At 38.5% G+C, this 19,196-nt stretch overlaps 1 protein-coding gene across 27 annotated transcripts in view; it reads left to right on the top strand.

The window, feature by feature from the left end:
- The window catches only part of NRCAM (neuronal cell adhesion molecule), a 305,384-nt gene that overhangs the window by 55,574 nt on the left and 230,614 nt on the right, over nucleotides 1–19,196 (top strand). For 14 of the 27 annotated variants that reach the window (XM_077997199.1, XM_001096098.5, XM_077997191.1 and 11 more), the window contains exon 2: nucleotides 2,135–2,293. The exons of the other annotated variants lie outside the window; for them this stretch is intronic. The gene's annotated coding sequence lies outside the window, so the exon portion shown is untranslated. The remainder of the gene's footprint in view (nucleotides 1–2,134; nucleotides 2,294–19,196) is intronic. 27 annotated transcript variants of the gene reach the window in all.

The raw sequence follows: 19,196 nt of genomic DNA, 5'->3' as shown, positions 1-19,196 counted from the left end.
GACTCATCTCTCTCAGCTTCAGTTTCCTCACTGATACGTTGGCGATGATAATAGTACCTGGGTCAGAGAGTTCTTTTGAGGACGAAAGCACTTCTTGGCACAGTGTCTAGCTCATAGAAGGTGCTCAATAGTTTAGCTACTAAGATTACTATTTTCTATTGTTTTTGTTTTTGAGACAGGATCTTCCTCTGTTGCCCAGGCTGGAGTGCAGTGGCATGGCCTTGGCTCACTGCAGCCTGCTCGTCACTGGCTCAAACCATCCTCTCACCTTAGCCTCTAGAGTAGCTGGGACCACAGGTGTGCACCACCACACCCAGATAATTTGTTTTGTGTGTGTATTTTTTATAGAGACAGAGTTTCTTTATGTTGCCCAGACTAGTCTCGAACTCCTGGGCTCAGGTGACCCACCTGCCTCAGCCTTCTAAAGTGCTGAGATTACAGGTGTGAGCCCCTGTGCCCAGCCTGCTATTGTTCCTTTTTTTTTGAGACAGAGTCTTGCTCTGTCGCCCAGGCTGGAGTGCAGTGGCGCCATCTCGGCTTACTGTATCCTCTGCCTCCTGGGTTCAAGTGATTCTTATGCCTTAGCCTCCGAGTAGCTGGCATTACTGGTGTTTTTGTATTTTTTAGTAGAGATGGGGTTTCACCATGTTGGCCAGGCTTGTCTCGAATTCCTGACCTCAGGTATCTGCCCACCTTGGCCTCCCAGAATGCTGGGATTACAGGCGTGAGCCACTGGACCTGGCCTGTTGTTCCTTAAAAAGCAGGAACCCTGTGGTTATGCATCCCTGCCCAGAGAGCCACGAGCCTCATCATTTCCTCGTCGTCAGTGTGGCTCATGTCTTTGGATCATACCCAGCCTAGCCTGAAACAGAGTTGTGTCTGGCCCCAGCTCATGGTCCATTTGACTTTCTCCTCCCTAGAAGACCTGACCCCATTCTCATGCTGCTGCTTTGCTTGGACCTTGTGTAAATCACTGTACCTCTTGACCCTGAGTTCCTGCCTCCTGAAAATGGGAACTGCTATAGGGTTTTAAAGTTTTGGATACTATCAATTTAAATTGTATCTATTTTAAATAAATGAGTTGTCAGGTGCCGAAAGTGTAGAAAAGACAGAATGTTAGAGCTAGAGGGGTCATCAAAGAATATCTTCCCTGACTTTCTTTTGCAAAATAATGACACAGGTGCCATTCCACCTGAGATTCTGATTTAATTGGTCAGGGATTTATTTCGTCTGGATGTGGCCCAGCCATCGATACTTTTTAAAAGCTCACCCAGTGGTGCTAATGCACAGGCAGGGTTGAGAAGCACTTAGCAAGCCCAAGGTCATACTGTTAGTGGTGGAGGCAGGTCTAGAACTCATGGTTTCTGCTCTTCTTACTACAGACTGACCCTAAGTTCTGGTTTAAAAGAAGCTTTTTGAAGCATTCCTTTTGTGGTTTTACCCTTTCTCATAAAAGTGAGATGTTTAATAAATATAATATTCAAGCACGCCTGTTAGTTGGCTTCTGTTTAATTAAGGTTTTATTCTGTTCCACCTTAACCTTATGCTTTTTGTTCCTTATAATGGTGTGTTCAGCAACCCCTTTATTCCAGATGCCTTCTTTTCTTACCGCCTTCAAAGCCACCTCTAAAATATAATTGCATTGCTGAGTTCCTCTTTGACATTGTCAACCTTGATCAAATACTTAGTTCTTCATTGTTTGTTCTTTTCAGTCTGTATTAGATTCTTCCCCGCCACGGCCTGTTGTTGATGTGACTGTGAAGCACATTGTATTCCCATGAAGCATTAGAGTAGAATAAGATCAAGGGCCTTTTTTTCTTTTTGATTTAGGTGCACTGTTGCTTCCTGCTATTTAGGGGTAATTCAGACCTTCTGTACTACACTGCAATGTAATTGGAATAATGTTACCTTGTTTCATTACCTGTTCCCATTAAGTTGCTTAAAATTTCTTAGACATTGATGTCATTACGTACGATAATGCTTGGTTAAAATTAATCATGGAATTTGATATGTAGTAAGTCCCCCTTGTCAAATTTTAGTACTATAGTGGGATGAAATCTCAGCTTAATAGAATTAGCTAACCGAAAACAATTTACATTATCCTGTGTTTTTTTTTTTTTTTTTTCCTTTTCAGGAATCTTTGTGATATTCTCCCTCAGCATTCTTTATCCCTTGTTTGCTGAAGACTTTGGCCAAAGCTGGTCTTAGCTGTTGGCATTCTCCTGAGAAAAGGGATAGCTTCAGAAATGAGAAAAACATTTGGGAGGTATCTAGCCCAGTGGACCTTCTGAAGGTGAGAGTGAATTGGTTCTCTCTTTATCTTTAGAAGACTGAATTAACTGGTCTGTCTTCCAAAATCTACTTAGAAAGTAGTGAAAAGAGGGAAACAGGTTATTGAAAATTTTTTATAAGCAATTGATAGTTTTTCTTTTTTGGGAAAACTTTTTAGTAAATATGGAGGAAACCAATTGGCTATTTTGACCGAACAGGAATTTATTTGAAGTTGGAACTCTGATCTTATGAAGATCTATCTGAATATACACATACACACACACACACACACACACACACATACACACACACACACACCTTTTAAAAATCAATAATATTTCCCTTTTTGGAGAAATTTCTTAAGTATTTAGGGTCTCTATCATCCTCAATATCTGCCTTACTCTACCTTCTTTGGCTGTTTTAAGGATCAAACAATATAACTTATATGAAAACACTTTGTAAATCTTGAGGTATTATTTGCATAAGTAAGAAAAACAATTTCTACTTTTCCTAAACATTTATAATCCTCAGAAATACTCTCATACCCACCAATATGTTTTTTCCCCATAGTTTCATTTATTTTCAGTTCAGTTCAGTAAATATTGCTAGGCTCTAAAGAAGCAAAGGTGATAAGTCCTTTTCTTCAAGGAATATCTGCCAAATGTAAGAGACAGCATATAAATAGATATGACCAACTTCTGTATGATAAAAGTATATTGAGGGTGCATTAAAGAATGGAAAAGGCAGCTAATGCAGTCTGGGGCCAGAGGGCTGTGTGTAAAAGCAGGCTTCGTAGAGGAGGTGTCCCCTAAAATGGCTCTTGAAAGTGGTGGAATAGGAGTTAGGTAAAGAGCAGAGTGGGGTGGACAAGGGTATGGTGCAGGTAGGACCAGTGGGTTAGGGGTGTGAAATCCATGTGAGAAATTAAGAAGTTATGGCGTGTGTGTGAAAGGAAGGTGAGCAGGAAGCACTGGAGCACTGAGGTGTTATCAGCTGGAAGTCATTGGCATTTTATGTGTATTACGCTGGAGGAAGTATAGAGAATGAACTAAAGCAATATTGAAGGAAGGAAAGACCCTTTTTGTAATTATATGGGGGAGAGCTAGGACAACTAGAATTTGGCTAGAAGCAGCATTGAATAGAGAAAGAAAGGGGAATTTGAAAGAGCTGGATTTGGCAGTTGATTGGGCATGGGAAGTAGGAAAATGTCAGGACTTGGGATTCTTGGATTTCTGACGTGGGTGACTGAGAACATGATGATACCAGAAGGGGAATTTAGGAGAGAAGCAGATTTATTTTTGGGAAGGGAAGGACTTTGAAGTATATAAGGGACATCTAGATAGAAATATCCATCAGACAGCTAAGTGCGGAGGTAAGGGGAAGATTCAGAACTAGAAACGTTCACTTGGGAGTTATGGGCAATGGTTAAAAATATTTTTTTAATTATACATTTGATTTTGTATTTAGGCCTTCAATATTATTCATTTATTTACCACTTACCATATTCTCTATTTTCATTTTATTCTGACATTATCTGCTGTTTTTGTATCTGTAGTTTTTCTTCTTATTTTCTTGGCATAATAAATTATGATTTTTTTCCTAGAGACAAATATGGTGACCTTTCCAGTTTGATAAAATGAAATTCAAAGCAGTCTTTAACAAACAGTGTAAACCCTAAAGTCGAGGACAGTAACAAGCCAGTGCTATTCTCCATTTTAATTCAAAATAGCTACAGCAATTATTTAAGAAAGGAACTTTACTTTCTAAAATGTCATTCTTTTTCAGTGTCAATCATGAGTCCTTGTCAAATTCTCACTTTCATTGCTCTGTCCAGTGTTTCAGCTTTGCTTATGGGAGACTGAGAGGGTCTTTCTTGCATTCTTCAGTGGGATGGTGTTAGGGCCCCTCCCTTTGGGTCTTCTCAGCATCCACCCAGGACATGGTTGAGGCCTGTTATAACAGAGCCTGCACTGTTTGAGAGCAAGTTCACCCAAGTTAGACTGCTGAAATTCATTCTCACGGCCTTCTTTGAGGGAATGTCTGGGGTAAAAATTTCAAATTCAAATAATACTTACAATAGTACTATTTTGAGTGAATTTTATTTGATTACTGTGATCTTAATTAGCTTACTGATTTTTTTCCTTAATACCCATTGGAAAGCTACAGAATGCTCCATTTTTACTCTCTGTAGTTCACTACCATCTTTCCAGGAACTTTAAGATCCACAAATCTGTCGTTTTCATACACAAGAAAAATAATTTGAGGCAAAATTAAGTAACTTACTTAACACTAACAGCTGGAACCAAAGCCTTGGTCTCCTGAATCTCATTCTGTCTTTTCCACTTCATCATTTTTTTTTCTCTCATTCTAAATCTTTATTGAGCTGTGAAGTTATCTATATGTCTTAAAATAGGGAATTGAATTAAGTAAATCAGTTCACACCAATGACAGTTGCTTTGGTTAATCACTCTAGATGCAACAATCAGATTCTCTTTTAACACTTGAGGCTCTGATTAAGGCTTTATTATTTTTAAATTTTATAGTTTTTAATTTTTAACATGGATTTTGTTTTTGGCAGCCTTTATTTTTCTAGACTAGTTTTACCAGTGAAGTGAAAGATTAGTACAGAATCAAACCACCTGTGTTTAAATTCTAGTTAAAAAAGACATCAGTGACTTTAAAACCAACACTTTTAGGCACAGGATATTACCTTTTGTGTTCATTTTTAAATTCATACATAATGATTATACATATTTCATATACAAATTAGTTATATTTACAGGTGATATTTGATACATGCCTACACTGTGTAATGATTAAATCAGATTAATTGGGTATATCCACCACCTCAAACATTTATCATTTCTTTGTGTTGGGAACATTAGAAATCTTTCTTCTAGCTATTTTGAAATACACAATAAATCGTGGTTAACTACAGTCATCCAGAAAGCACAAGATATTTCTGATTTGGTCAATTACATTGCAATCTACTGTGAGTTTTATGTATAGAGGATGAATTCATGGAAACGCTGCGTTAGTATAATTTAGAAGATGGCACATGCATGCAAGTTGTAGGTGGTCTTGAAGACAATGATTGTTCTCTGAAGTCCACAGAATGGTCAGTCTTTGCTGTGAAACCAGTGGGCGTAAATTATCAGGGTGCGTGTACAAAACATGATTCACTCATCCCGAAAGCTGCCAGTAACAAAAGAAGTTTCTACTTATTTATGCACAGAACACAAAGAATATTTCTCCCTGTTTCAGTCTCTCTTTTTGCCTTTCTATTTTCTCTCTCTCTATGAATCTTTTTCTGTCTTACTCATATTTGCTGCATGATAGACACACACTAATATGATGTCTCCAAAACATGAGACCCTTGACAGTTTGTGGAACTGGCAGTGGAAGTAGCATGCTGAGGATAAGGGGTGAGTGCTGTGGGGAGACATTGGCATTTGCTAAATGTTTGCCCCGTGCATCACTTGGCTACATTGGGCAGAACAACAGTATGAGCAGGGATTAATAGATGTGGAAACTACTGCAGACTATGAACACAAGATGGTATGATGGCTGCGAAAGGGGAGGTCAGCTTTCACCACTGTTATCTGACTTGGTGGTGATCTTCTTCTGCACTCTCTTACCGTGGGTGAAGGACAGAATGCAACGGTATTAGGTGACTGCTTTCTGCTTGGATTCCAAAGTGAGTATTGTAAGTGTCATTGTGCAAACAAAGCAATGCATGCAATTTATGTTAGTTTTGGAGTTGCCACTTAGAAGTATTGAGAGTTTGGAATAGCACTGGAGACTGCCTTCCTTGTACCCTGTGGTTAGAGCACAGCATTCTGCAAGAGGAGGGTTGTATGGGAAAACGCCTGTTGGGAAGTGGAAGGCATGGGTGAGTTGCTGGGGTGACACTTTGAATGGGCAGTATTCCAACAGGCTCAGATCATATTTAACAGTAAAATGTGTTGCCATATGCCCTTTTATAATGTGGGGTTTTAAAAAGAAAGAGGAAAGGAAATGCTGAGCCACTAACTTTGGGTACAAATTCAATCCCATAATAGAGATTGTAGACTTTACATCAGCAATTTGTGGGCTGTTTTGGTGGAGGACAATGACAACAGATTTCTAATCAGATAATGTCCTGCTACATTTCAATTTTCACTCTCCACTGCCTTTTGTTGTCTGGGTACTTTTGAAATTATTCTTGATTCAGGTTTATTATTAACTTTTGAACCCCAGCTACTGAACTAATACCTTGCTATTCATGTGAAAATGAGAATGGTGACTAGAGAATTTGTTTTTGCCTTAGTTAATAAAATAGCACGACAGCATAATATGAATTAATGACTCTTCACATTTTCTCATAATATAAGCTGGATTCATTTTCCCTTGGGGATCTATTTCAAATTCATGCCCTAATAAAACCATTCTTGCCAGTTGTTGACTTTCTAGCTTTTTAAAAGCATCTCCATAATGGATAAGTAGATAACAATAAATAATAAATAATTTTGATCTTAAACTTTAAAAACATGTTTATTGTTCTTATTATATTAAAATGGAAAAATAAAACAACTTCCTCTTCACAATCAATAGTGTAAGTATTTGTGCTGTTTGTTTTAGGCAAGAACCATCCTAAGGCAATTATATCTTTTAATATATAAGAGCTATGAGGAAAGATTGAGGTAAAAAAAAGATTGAGGATGCAGAACTACTAACAGGGTTCTGTTCACCCAACATAACATAAACGTCCTTCATTTAGAGGACACGTACATTATCGATAGAACTATTCAAAAATCCCAATATCCACTTGGATAATAACTGTCTGTTACCAGTATTCCAAATTATTGTCTCTCCTTTTCTGTTTCCTCTCCTTGCTGTCAGAGGTTTCATGTTTCATTTAGTGTCATCATATTCGTATGTATGTATCACAGAGAATGTAAATGAGAAAGACAGACAGAGACAAAGACAGAAAGAGGCAAAGAGAGAGACTAAGAGGAGAGAGAAATATTCCTCTTGTCCTACATATAAACCAAAGCAGTATTTGAAGTTCTTTTCTCCCCTCAGTCTGATTTCTTTGACTTATTTGGCCTTAAAATGATATAATCTGTAACTCAGACTCCATAAACAGGTTCACAGGGCCACATCCTGAGTTGGGGATCAGAACATACAGTCACTGTGGTGGACCTGTGATGTGCCACTCAGATCCCCTGCCCTTTCCTGACTGAAGCACTCTTTCTCCAGCTTCTTGGAGTGTTGACAGCTGATGGCTCACTTGGGTCCCTCCTTTTGGGGATTGTCCTCTGCCTTCAGCTAATCAGAGCTGCCTCACCCAAGATTATACTATTTGCCCCAGGCCCATGTGCATTCAATGAGTGGTCGATCTGGGGACACAAAGGCTCTTGACTCAGTTCAGGACAATGGGTTGGCTGAGGCTTTCATTGTGACAGCACCACAGCACCACGGCCCAACTTCTCTGACTCCCTTGTCCTGCTTTGCACACTCCCCTTGGGGTTGTGCTCAGGAGCCCTCACCAATAAAATTCCTGCCTGCAGATCTTCATCTCAGAGTCTGGTTCCAGAGAAACCTGAACTGCAGCAATCACTGTACGTGGGCCATGCAATGTAGCGTGTATGTGTATCAGGATGGGATTACCTGTCTTCATAGTACTGTTATAAGGTACTGGCCCTGGAATCACAATCAAGATCTGTGACAATGTAGCCCAGGCCCTTACTATAAAAAATCAGGGTAAAAATACCTACCTTTTAGAGTTCTTGCCAGGATTTAACAGCAGAGTATTCGGTACCTGGAACATAGGAAACATTCACTGCATCATGGCTATTATTATAATTACCAGTAATTACCTATAAGTAACCCATAAATAGTGCACCAGTTCTGACCAACTGGACAATACAGAGCGCACTTTAATGTCATTTTTATTACAACATTTGCTTTAGTAGAATATGGAGGTTAATAAAAGATGCATCACTTGCAATTTTAAATAATTCCTTACTGTTAGTCCCCATTAATAAGATATGTGGAGAAGTTGGACAGGATTCCAAAGGGAAACCAAAATGATTAAAGGAATGAGGAGAAACTTCTCTGAGTAAAAGTTAAAGGAACTGGAATTGTTTAGGATAAGAAAATTGAGGCATAACTTACCTTATGTCATCAAATAAGTGGAAATCTTTCGTGAGGAGGATATTGGACATTTTTTGCCCATGTTCAGAGGATAGAACAAGAGGAAATGGACATACATTAAAGAAGGAAGATAGTTAGATTTGTATCAGGAGAACTCCTCTGCTCTTGACAGTAAAACACTGGAAGAGGCTTGTAAAATATACACTTCTGAAAATCTTCAAAAAAGAAGAGAACATTCAGTCCTGAGTTACTGAGATGCTTCCCAGAGTATTTAAGAACTCTGAACTCTGTGATTTCAGAAATGATGCCTCCTAGAAATTCAAACACATATGTTTTGTTCTGCAAGTGAAAGAAAATAATTACTTTCATTTTCTCTATAACTTTCTCATAGTATCTTTGTGTGCAAACACACCTTGTGTGCTTTTCTGAACGTGTAACAACAAGTCTTCTTTCATTGAATAGGTGTCTTTATGTGTGTTTATAAATATGCTGGTTATTATTATCACAGTTTTCAGTCTTACTGTAGGCCATCTGTATATTCTATATGAAAATAAATTAATGCCTTCTATCTTGGGCTACTTATTTGTGCCCAATGTAATCTCTTTTGTGAATCAGATCTTGTGATGACGTTGTTAAAATACTCACAAGTATTAGATCACTATGAAAGGCTTTGGAACAACAACAGGAAGTCTGCAACTTTGAAGAATAAATTATTTTCCAATCAATTAATTGCTTAGAGATAAGATTAAAGAATGGAAATGGGACTGGATTTTTAGACTAAATGCTCTTTTAAGACCTCAGTGTTGGAAGATAAAAGGAAGTGTCTAAGAAGTTTCTAAATTACTAATAAGTGTATTGGACTTTGCATTTTCTCCTTGGCATGTCTTGTCAAGTAGTAATCAGCAGAGTCAGAATGATGTAGATGAAGAACACTGGACTAGAAGCCAAAATGCCTGGCTCTAGAGCTATTGGAGCCATTGGGTGATCTATTCTTCCTTCATAAAACATGTCTGTGTAGTTTTCCTTTGCATTTCTAGTTCCTGCATCCTTATATACTTATCACATTACAGTGACCTTCTTTCAAAAGAAACCAAGCAGACCTCAGGGTTCCACTCCTGACAGCTTAGCCTAGGGGCCCCATCACACTCTGACCTAAAACAGCTCTGCTTACATATTCATATTCGTATTTATATTCATATTCTCTCTCCCTCTCCCTTCCTCTCTCTCCATAGATAGACAGGTGTTTTAAGATCTCACTTGATTAAATGGATCCACTGCTGTAAATATAAGTTGTAAAGGTGTACTTACTTATTCTCATGCCTTCCGTATTCTCTCCGATACATTCCATTTAAATACCCAGTTTCATTCCTTCTGTTTCTGCCAAGCTAAAAATTCTTCAAATGGCCCTCCATCCCATGAAGAATAAAATCTACAGTCCTTACCCTGGTATTCCAGGGCTCTCTCCTTTCTAATTATTGAACTAGTCTACTACATCAGTTGAGTTGGCCTCCGTGTTCTAACCTGTAGGATTATTTCTGGGTATTAAATATAGTCCTTGACACTGTGTGCAGGATGACTAACTCATTGGAGATGCCACTGTGATTTTGCTCAGCGTCAGCCTTGCCTTTCTTCTAAGCTACCTAAACCTTTCTCATTTGAGCACACCTCAAAACGTATGCTTTTCTTCCACAAAGTCTTCCTTGATTAGCCCACATTTTGTGTCCCATCTCTGAAATTGTCTCATGTGGTTGGGCGTTTATACCGCTCTCCCTTACGTTTACCTGGTTAACAGTGGTGTTATTAGACTGTAGGTGTATTGAGTGTTATGATTGACTCCTGGAGTGCATCAGAGGGCAGTACAGCAGCAGTGATCTCTGCCCCTCTAAGAAAATACAAGGGTTTGAATCATCCCAGTGTGTACATTTTCAATGTAATGTATGCATTAAGACAGGGAGGCAAATGCAAGATGGAAATAAATGTGATCTGTTCCTCATAATGCCTTAAATTGCAACACATTAGAGTACAAAGCACTTGCTTAAGATCAGATGATACAGATTTTGAGTTTAGTTTGCCTCTTACGTTGGGGTCCTTCAGAAAGTCATTTGTCTTTTATGATCTTTTTCATGATGGTGATCATACTATTCTTTGTTCTTCACATTTCATAAAGCACTTGGCATGTTGTTTAATTTCAGCTTCACGATAACCCATGAGATAACTAGGGCAAGCTAGTATCTGCCAAGCACAAAACCTGGGCTTAGGGGACAAACTTCCAAATTCTAGTGTGATGAACCGACAGTAGGCACTGCAACTCACCTTTACATGTTACTAAAAGTGTGGTCTATAAACCAGCAGTGTGGACATCACCCAGAGCTTGTTGGAAAAGCAAAGTTGCTTGCTGAATCAGAGCATGTGTTTTAACAGGAGGCTCAGGATTCATATGTATTAATACTTTACAGTGAGGAAAGTGCTGTAATACAAGGGCAGTTTAAGCGCCTGAGGTAAAAACATGAAAAGGTTTTTTATTTTTACTTCTATCACTGCCTTCAAATCTCCTCTGTCAAATCTCCTTTCCTTTGAAGAGGACTCTAACAGAACTGATGGATTTTTTTAGCTACTTTCAGGTTTTTAAAAGTTCAAATACAACCTTCAAATTCATATGGAACTAGGAGCTTTTCTTTCCCCCAACTCATCTTATGCCCTTCAACAATTCTTTACTTTTTTTTCTGCCAGTTCACCCGCAACCTGTTTTTTGTTTTTGGTTTTGTTTTTGTTTTTCTTTGACTGGATCAAAGAAAATCTCCTCTTTTTTTAATTGTAATTTTTAGGTTTTTTTAAACTTTTATTTTAGATTTGGGGGCACATGTGAAGGTTTGTTACATAGGTAAACACATGTCTTGGGGGTTTGTTGTACATATCATTTCATCACCGAGGTATTAAGCCCAGTACCCAATAGTTATCTTTTCTGCTTCCTCTTCCCACCCTCCCCGATCAAATGGACCCCAGTATCTGCTGTTTCCTTCTTTGTTTTCATAAGTTCTTATCATTTAGCTCCCGCTTATAAGAGCTGGAGACTCTTATCCTAACTTAGGAACAGAAAATCAAATACCGCATGTTCTCATCAACCTGTTCTTAAACCAAATGCACCACTTCAAAGTCCTGACTCTTAATGGTATGTTATCATGATGGTCATTTTTCAGAGTAGGAAGTTCAGTTACCCATCTCGGACTCCTTTGAAAGTCAGAAGAAAAAAACCAAGCACACATCCCCAACATAAAACCATGAAGAAATTCCAGTTTTTATTTCTTATATTTCCCCAGGTTCTTGGCTCAAGGACGATGTATAATTGTCTTCAGCATATACTGAAGTTAATGAAGTATGGGACTATACTTCATTTAAAAAAAACATTTTAAAAGCTCTTGTTCTTAATTTTTATTCAAATTTCTCAATCTTCTTTGGCTAGGAAGCCAAGAGTTAGATCTATTCACCATAAGCCAAATGACTGCCCTTGGATGTTCAAGATGGAACTCCATTGAAGTCTGCAGGGGTTGTGTTCATTAGAATTCCCAGGGGTTACCAAGCCCTCGTCATAAGTTATATCAAATTCCCTCATCCCTGAAATGGAAGTGTCATTCTGGCTCTCCTGCTGCCTTCTCCGTATCTTATTTGTTTTCACTTTAATGTTACAAGAAAAGACAGCTTTTGTCTTTATTTCTGGTTAGCAGTGTTAATGAATATTCATTAGCAGGTTCCCTTTCTAGCTACTGTTTTGTAATTTGTTATTTTTAAATGAAATCTGAAGTGAAAATAACTCCCAATTCTCACTTTAATATGTTTGGATTCTTAATCTTGATTTTGGAGGTCCTGAGCCAGACAGGAGTGACTTTAGAAGGCCGTTTGCCTAGGCAACATTCAGGGGTATGTGTATATGTGTGTGTGTGTGTGTGTGTGCGCGCGCGCGCGCTCGCGCGCACATGTGTGTGGTGTGACTCAGTGGCTGTGGATGGGACTACATTGGAACACACTTCCAGAGCCTCTGCAGGACACTGTGGTGGGCATTATAGCCACTGTGCCATTTTATCTTCACAACAGCACTGTGAGGCAAGTATAATTATATCCCTCTTACCAGTTGGGAACTGAAGCTTTGGGAAAGTTAGTGATTTCCTCCAATTTACAAACTAGTAAATGAAAGAAGAGGAGCAGGTGGTGAGAGAGGTCATTGAAATGTGAGTGTTCCACAGTGCTTTTCTGGTTGTTTGCCTAGAAATTGATAGTGGGTAATTTGGGGATAATTACTTTACAGAGTCAATATGGGGTGTTTTTGGTATATTAAGTTTTTAAGAAAATGATACTAAACTTGGGATGCTCCGAACGGAGCCTGCTGTTGCTGCCCTTGCTTAATCTGGAGGCTCAGTGCTAGTATTTAGATGCCAGGATCTCTCTACAGATTGCCCTGTTAGTTTAGGGTTTTCTTTTTTCTTTCTTTTTTCCTTTCTTAGAGATGGGGTCTCATTCTGTTGCCTAGGCTGGAGTGCAATGGTGCAATCATAGCTCACGGCAGCCTTGAACTCCTGGGCTTAAGCAGTCCCCCTGCCTCAGCCTTCCAAGTAGCTGGGACTACAGATGGGTGCCACTATGCCTGGCTAATTTAAAAAATTAATTTAGTTTAAAAAAATAGAGATGGGGTCTCACTTTGTTGCCCAGGCTGGTCTCAAACTCCTGAACTCAAGTGATCCTCCTGCTTCAGCCTCCCAAAGTGCTGGGATCAGAGGCATAAGCCACTGCACCCAGCCTCGTTAGTGTTTCCTTGACTGGATAATGCTACCAAACTCTACATTTATCTGTTTCTAAAGAGTTTTTTTCTACATTCAAAAAAAAATCTCTGTTCCTCTGGAAAGCAAAATCTCCCACGTCTGGAAAGCAAAACTGATGCAGATCTTCTGTGACTCTGTGGGTTTAGCACCACACAATTTGCAGTTACCATGCACCCCTTCACAGCCTCAGATGCTTTCCTGAATGTCAGCAGGAACCTCACACTCCCATTTAAGGACTGTTTGTCTAAACTTGCTAGTCAGGCAACTAATCTCTGCACTGTGAAGTCTGTTTATTGATTGTTGCATTACATTCCCTCTGGGTCTCTCCTTATTTAATGGGGTGGTTATAGACAGAGGAGCCCAGGGTACCTATCTGCCTTAGACAGGATGAGATTGCCCTAAAGTCACATAAAAAATGGTCAAGGCAGGCCAGGCGCAGTGACTCACGCCTGTAATCCCAGCATTTTGGGAGGCTGAGGCAGGCGGCTAACCTGAGGTTAGGAGTTTGAGACAAGCCTCACCAACATGGTGAAACCCCGTCTGTACTAAAAATACAAAAAATTAGCCTGGCATGGTGGTGGGTGCCTGTAATCTCAGCTACTTGTGAGCCTGAGGCAGGAGAATCACTTGAACATGGGAGGCGGAGGTTGAAGTGAGCCAAAATCGCACCATTGCAGTGCTGTCCAGCCTGGGGCACAAGAGTGAAACTCTGTCTCAAAAAAAAAAAAAAAAAAGAAAAGAAAAGAAAAGAAAAATGGTCAAAACCAATGGTAAGACCAGCTCAAAGCAACTCTTTACTAGCCCTTAACATTTTTTGTTGAAATTTAAGACACTATTTGCCTTTGGATACACAGTGAAGGCCCTTTTTGGATCACAGTAATACTCAAAATTGTCTTTCATCTCCCAGGCAAGATATAATTAGACTTCCTATGCAGTTTACCATGTGATTTAGGATATGCAATTAAATAAAAAAAGCTGTGGGCCAAAGTATTTTAAAATAGTATTATTTTCTTCCCTTGAGTTTAAAAGTAATACATATTCACTGCAGACAATTGGGAAAAATGAAGAAAAACGTGAAGAGAGTAAAAGTAACACAATCAAGTGATTATTAACTTTTTGATGTTATTTTTCATTACAATGACACATATATAGCTATATACGTATGTTTAATCTTCTTGCAAAATAGTTTGAATGGCATTAGTCCTTACGGTATTAGTGCCAAGCATTTTTCTCCTTTTCAGTTCTTTGTATTTTCTTTTATATATCTTTTAAAGATAGGGTCTCTCTGTGTTGCCCAAACTGGACTCAAACACCTGAGCTCAAGCATTCCTTCTGTCTTTACCTCCTGAGAACTTGGGACTACAGGCATGAGCCACCATGGCTGACTTCTTTTTATTTATGAAATGTGATATTATATACATACAAAAGAGAGGGAGAGTAACCCAGTACTCAGGAGCATTTATGATAGAGATAGGCAGCCTAGATTCTGGTCTTAGAACTACTATTTGCTAGCCCGCAACTTTGGGCAAGTTGCTTAATCTTTCTGTGCCTCAATTCCTCATATACAAAATGGGAATAAAATCATATATCATTTATAGAGTTTGTTAAAAGTAAATAGTAAAGAGTTATGATTATAACATTAATGTAAGGTTAAAAAGAATAAAAACAAGCACAAACAGACTCACTTCTCCATCCTGCCACCCTGTGAAGAAGGTGCCTTGCTTCCTTTCACCTTCCGCCATGATCCTAAGTTTCCTGAGGCCTTCCCAGCCATGCAGAACTAACCTTTTTGCCTTGAGAAAGTGTGTGCCTTATACCTGCTGCTTTTTCTTCTGGAGATATGTCTTCTCCCATTTGAGTGATTACACACAGAAGATGAGGAATTAAGCCAGGAAAAGGGCATGGTGGCTCATGCTTATAATCCCAGCACTTTTGGGTGGGGGGCCAAAGAGGGGGGATCAGTTGAAGGTAGGAGTTCAAGACTGGCCTGGGCAACAAAGTGAGACCCCCATCCCTGTAAAAAATGTAAAATATTAACCAGGAGCGGTGGTGCATACCTGTAGTCCCAGCTACTCTGGACCTGAGGTGGGAGGATTGCTTGAACTCTGGAATTTGAGGCTGCAGTGAGCCATGATCATGCCACTGTACTCTAGCCTGGATGACAGAGTGAGACCTTGTCACTAGAAAATAAAAATAAATAAATAAGCCACGAAGAAAAAATAGGAATGGCCTTCACCTTAAGCAGAAGAGATAGAAGAGGCTGAATTAAATGCAACCTTTTCAGTTGGACCCAGTGGCTCAAGCCTGTAATCCCAGCACTTTAGAAGGCCGAGGTCGGAGGATCACTTGAAGCCAGAAGTTTGAAAACAGCCTGGGCAAAAATTTGAGACCCTGTCTCCACAAAAAATAAAAAATAAAAATAAAATGGGCATTGTGGCACACACCTGTAGTTCTACCTACTTTGGAGGCTGAGGCAAGAAGATCGCTTGAACTCAGGAGTTCAAGGCTGATGTGAGCCATAATTGTGCCACTGCCCTCCAGTCTGGGTTACAGAGCAAGATTCTGTCTCAAAAAAAAAAAAAAAAAAAAAAAAAGAAATAAAAAAAAAGCTGGTTTTCTTTTTCTGGTAATTGAGGGCTAGATTATTTGGACAGCCCTCTAAAAAAGCTAGGTAATATACAAAAATCAACATCTTAAAAGTATAAAAGCCCTGACAAGATAGTAGAGAATTACTAGGCCAGAGTTGAAAGGAAAATATTTACCAGTGAGGTGAATAGAGCAGAAGAAACTTTTTCTATCAGGGTTCTTGACAGTTGTCAATTTTTGAATTTTCACTTTGAATAATTCACAGAGCAAGTGGCATCATGATAGAAGTCAAAGCCTGGAGCCCCCAGAAATAGGAAATCCTTCCCTCAATAGGCTAGGACTCCAAAGTGCTACACTCTTTGGAAAAGGATGAACCAGATTTGGGACAGTCCTCACATAGGATTACAACCCAAGTCTGATTCCCTGGGTTGTTCGCAGAACCTCAAGCCTTGAACTAGGTTTAAGGCAATGCCATATTGTTGGTACTCCCAAGTACCTGATAGAAACAAACATATATCTTTGGAGAAAGATATGTGTTTATCCTTTATCCTTGATTCAAATTATTCTTGCAAATAATTTTTCAATGCAATGAGGAACACGTGGTCAAAGATGATCAAGCATGGGCATGGTGGCATGCATCTGTAGTGCTGGCTACTTAAGAGGTTGAGGCAGGAGGATCACTTGAGCCCGGGAAGCTGAGGCTGCAGTGAGCCATGATCATGTCACTGTACTCACCCTGGGCAACAGAGCAACATCCTGTCTCAACAAAAGATGACCAATCACACAAGAAAACTAGACCCCAAGAACAGGAAACAGTAGCTACATCAACAACAAAACCAGATCCTCAAAAATTTCAGATGTTGGAATTACCAGAAACAGACTATAAAATAACTGTAAAGTATGCTTACTATTTTTAAATAAATGAAAAATAAGCTTGATCAAATCTACAGAGAATAGGAAACCCAAAAAGGGACTTTTACGACTTGAAAAGAAACCAAATAAAACTTATAGAAATAGAAAAACAAATAACCGAAGTGTAAAACTCAATACTTCAGTAGTCACATGGTACAGCTAAAGGGCAAATAGTGACCCAGAAATTACGTCAAAATAAATTATCTATCATGTGGCACAGAGATATAAAACAATAGAAAATAAAAAAGAGAAAATGAGATATAGAGAAGATAGAAGATGTTCTCATACACTCACTTCTCATTATTGGCAAGAGTTATGTTCTGTAAAGCCACTGTGAATACTGGATTAGTGAATACTGAACCATTGTTCCTAGGAGAAATAAAAAGTTTCTGTGAGCATCTGTTCACAATTTTTCATTAATTAATCAATATATAACTTTGTTTTATGTGTGTTTTTGTTTAAAGGCACCTCACTTAACACATTCGTGGCCAGCAGCACCATAACTCATGCCTGAATGAAGCTTATTTAACACACGGATTTTCACAGCCTTCTTGCACCAAGAAACACTACACAGCACTTCAGTACTATGTTTGGGGGCCACTGTAAACAGAGAAATCACCAAGAAAAAGCATAAAAATGCAAAAAACAAAACCAGAGCCCTAAATAGATAGCAAAAAGGACATGTATTTACAGTATGAGAGATGAAGCAAGAAGACAGAGCATCACCTTGTTTGACCTCAGCTAGGAACATGTACATCAGGTGACTCAAATTTTTTTGCCACTCTGAGCATGTCAATGAATGACCATAAAAGATTAATTTGGAGGTTATAAATAGATTTTAGCAAGTAGGTGAATCTGCAAATATGCAATCTGCAAATAATGAGGATTGATTGTACTTCCAGTTCCAGAGAGAAAAAGAGGAAAGAAAGTTGGGGGAAAAGGTGACATTCAGGAGGATAATGACAGAATTTCTTAGAACCTATGAAGTACACCAATTGACAGATAAACTCTGTCATAGAAGTTAAGTCATAAAAAAAAACACATGTGTTTAAATTAGTCTCGTTAGTGTTTCAAATGGAGGAGAGGCAATTTTCAAAAAAGTAATGGCTGAGATTTTTCTATAATTGATGAAAGACTTGAATTCACTGATGTAGGAACCACAATATATATCAAGAAAGTTGAATAATAAGGAATATAAATTAGGATAAAACAGGATAAAATTCACCATTTTAAAATCTGTTTAAGTTCATCCATCAGTTGTGATAAATACATTCACATTGTCAGGCAACCAATCTTCAGAACTCTTCATTTGGCAGCACTGAAATGCTAGACCCATTAAACAAATCTCCTCTCCTCCAGCTCCTGTGGCCATTCTACTTTCTGCCTCTATAATTTTGACTACTCTAGGTACCTCACGTAAGTGAAATCATACAGTATTTGTCTTTTTGTGAGTGGCTTGTTTCACTTAGCAAAGTCAAGGCTTATCCGTGTTATAGCATGCACCAGAATTTTCTTCCTTGTAAAGTCAAACAATATTTCATTATACGTTCCTTTGTGAATTTTTATTACCACTCTTACTTTTTAACCATTTCAGTGATAGTAGTTTTACATTAATATCTGATAATTTTATTATCTGTGGTTCTTGGGCATCTTGATCTCTTGTTTTACTGATTTTGCTTTGTGGTGGCTAGTTTTTCTAGGTGTTTGGGAATATTATTTATGTGGCTATAATAAATTGAACTTAATATTTGGGAATCCTGAGACCTATCTTAAGGAAGAGTTTATTTTGCTATCAGGAGTCAGAGGCACTACCAGTCTGGAAACACATTAGCCTTTCAGCTTAATGTCAGGATTTCAGGTTCAGCTAGCTATACCTCAAAAGCATCCTCAGACTGTTAGCCACATTTACCCCTAAGGGGAGTCTGGCTTTCCTTGTTCAAGTATTTTTTTTCTCTCCTTTGTCTTTCTCCATTCTTTTATATAATCCTCCTTCAATTTTCTATTCTTTCTTCCTACTTTATCCTTCCTTTTTCTTCTTTCCTTCTCTTTATCCACCACAGTGCTTTTGTCTGGCTCTTTGAGATTTTCTCGTTGCCTTTGGATTTTTGAAATTTCACTGTAGTGTGTGTCTTGGAGTTTGTTTATGTGTGTGTGTGTTGAATCTTGCTTATTTGTTTAGTTTCCTGAGTCTGTGAATTTGTGTTTTTCATCTATTCTGAAAAATTCTTAGGCACTATTTCTTCATGTATCATTTCTCCCTCATCTTCACAGTTGTCTCTTTCTAGAGGTCCTGTTATAAATGTTAGTCCTTTATTTGTATCCTTTATGATTCTTAACATTTTTTAATGTATTTTTCTCTCTTTTTTGGTCTCTGTTCCAGTCCAGTAGTGGTTTCAACTTTGGTTTCTAGTTCTCTAATTAACTCTTTTTACCTGTGTCTTATTAGCTTGTTTACTTGTACAATACATTTTTTCATTT

The sequence above is a fragment of the Macaca mulatta genome, chromosome 3 (genome assembly GCF_049350105.2).
Source record: "Macaca mulatta isolate MMU2019108-1 chromosome 3, T2T-MMU8v2.0, whole genome shotgun sequence".
In the NCBI taxonomy this organism is placed as follows: domain Eukaryota; kingdom Metazoa; phylum Chordata; class Mammalia; order Primates; family Cercopithecidae; genus Macaca; species Macaca mulatta.
Note: the sequence above shows the minus strand (reverse complement) of the source record. Positions and strands in the feature narration are given on the sequence as shown.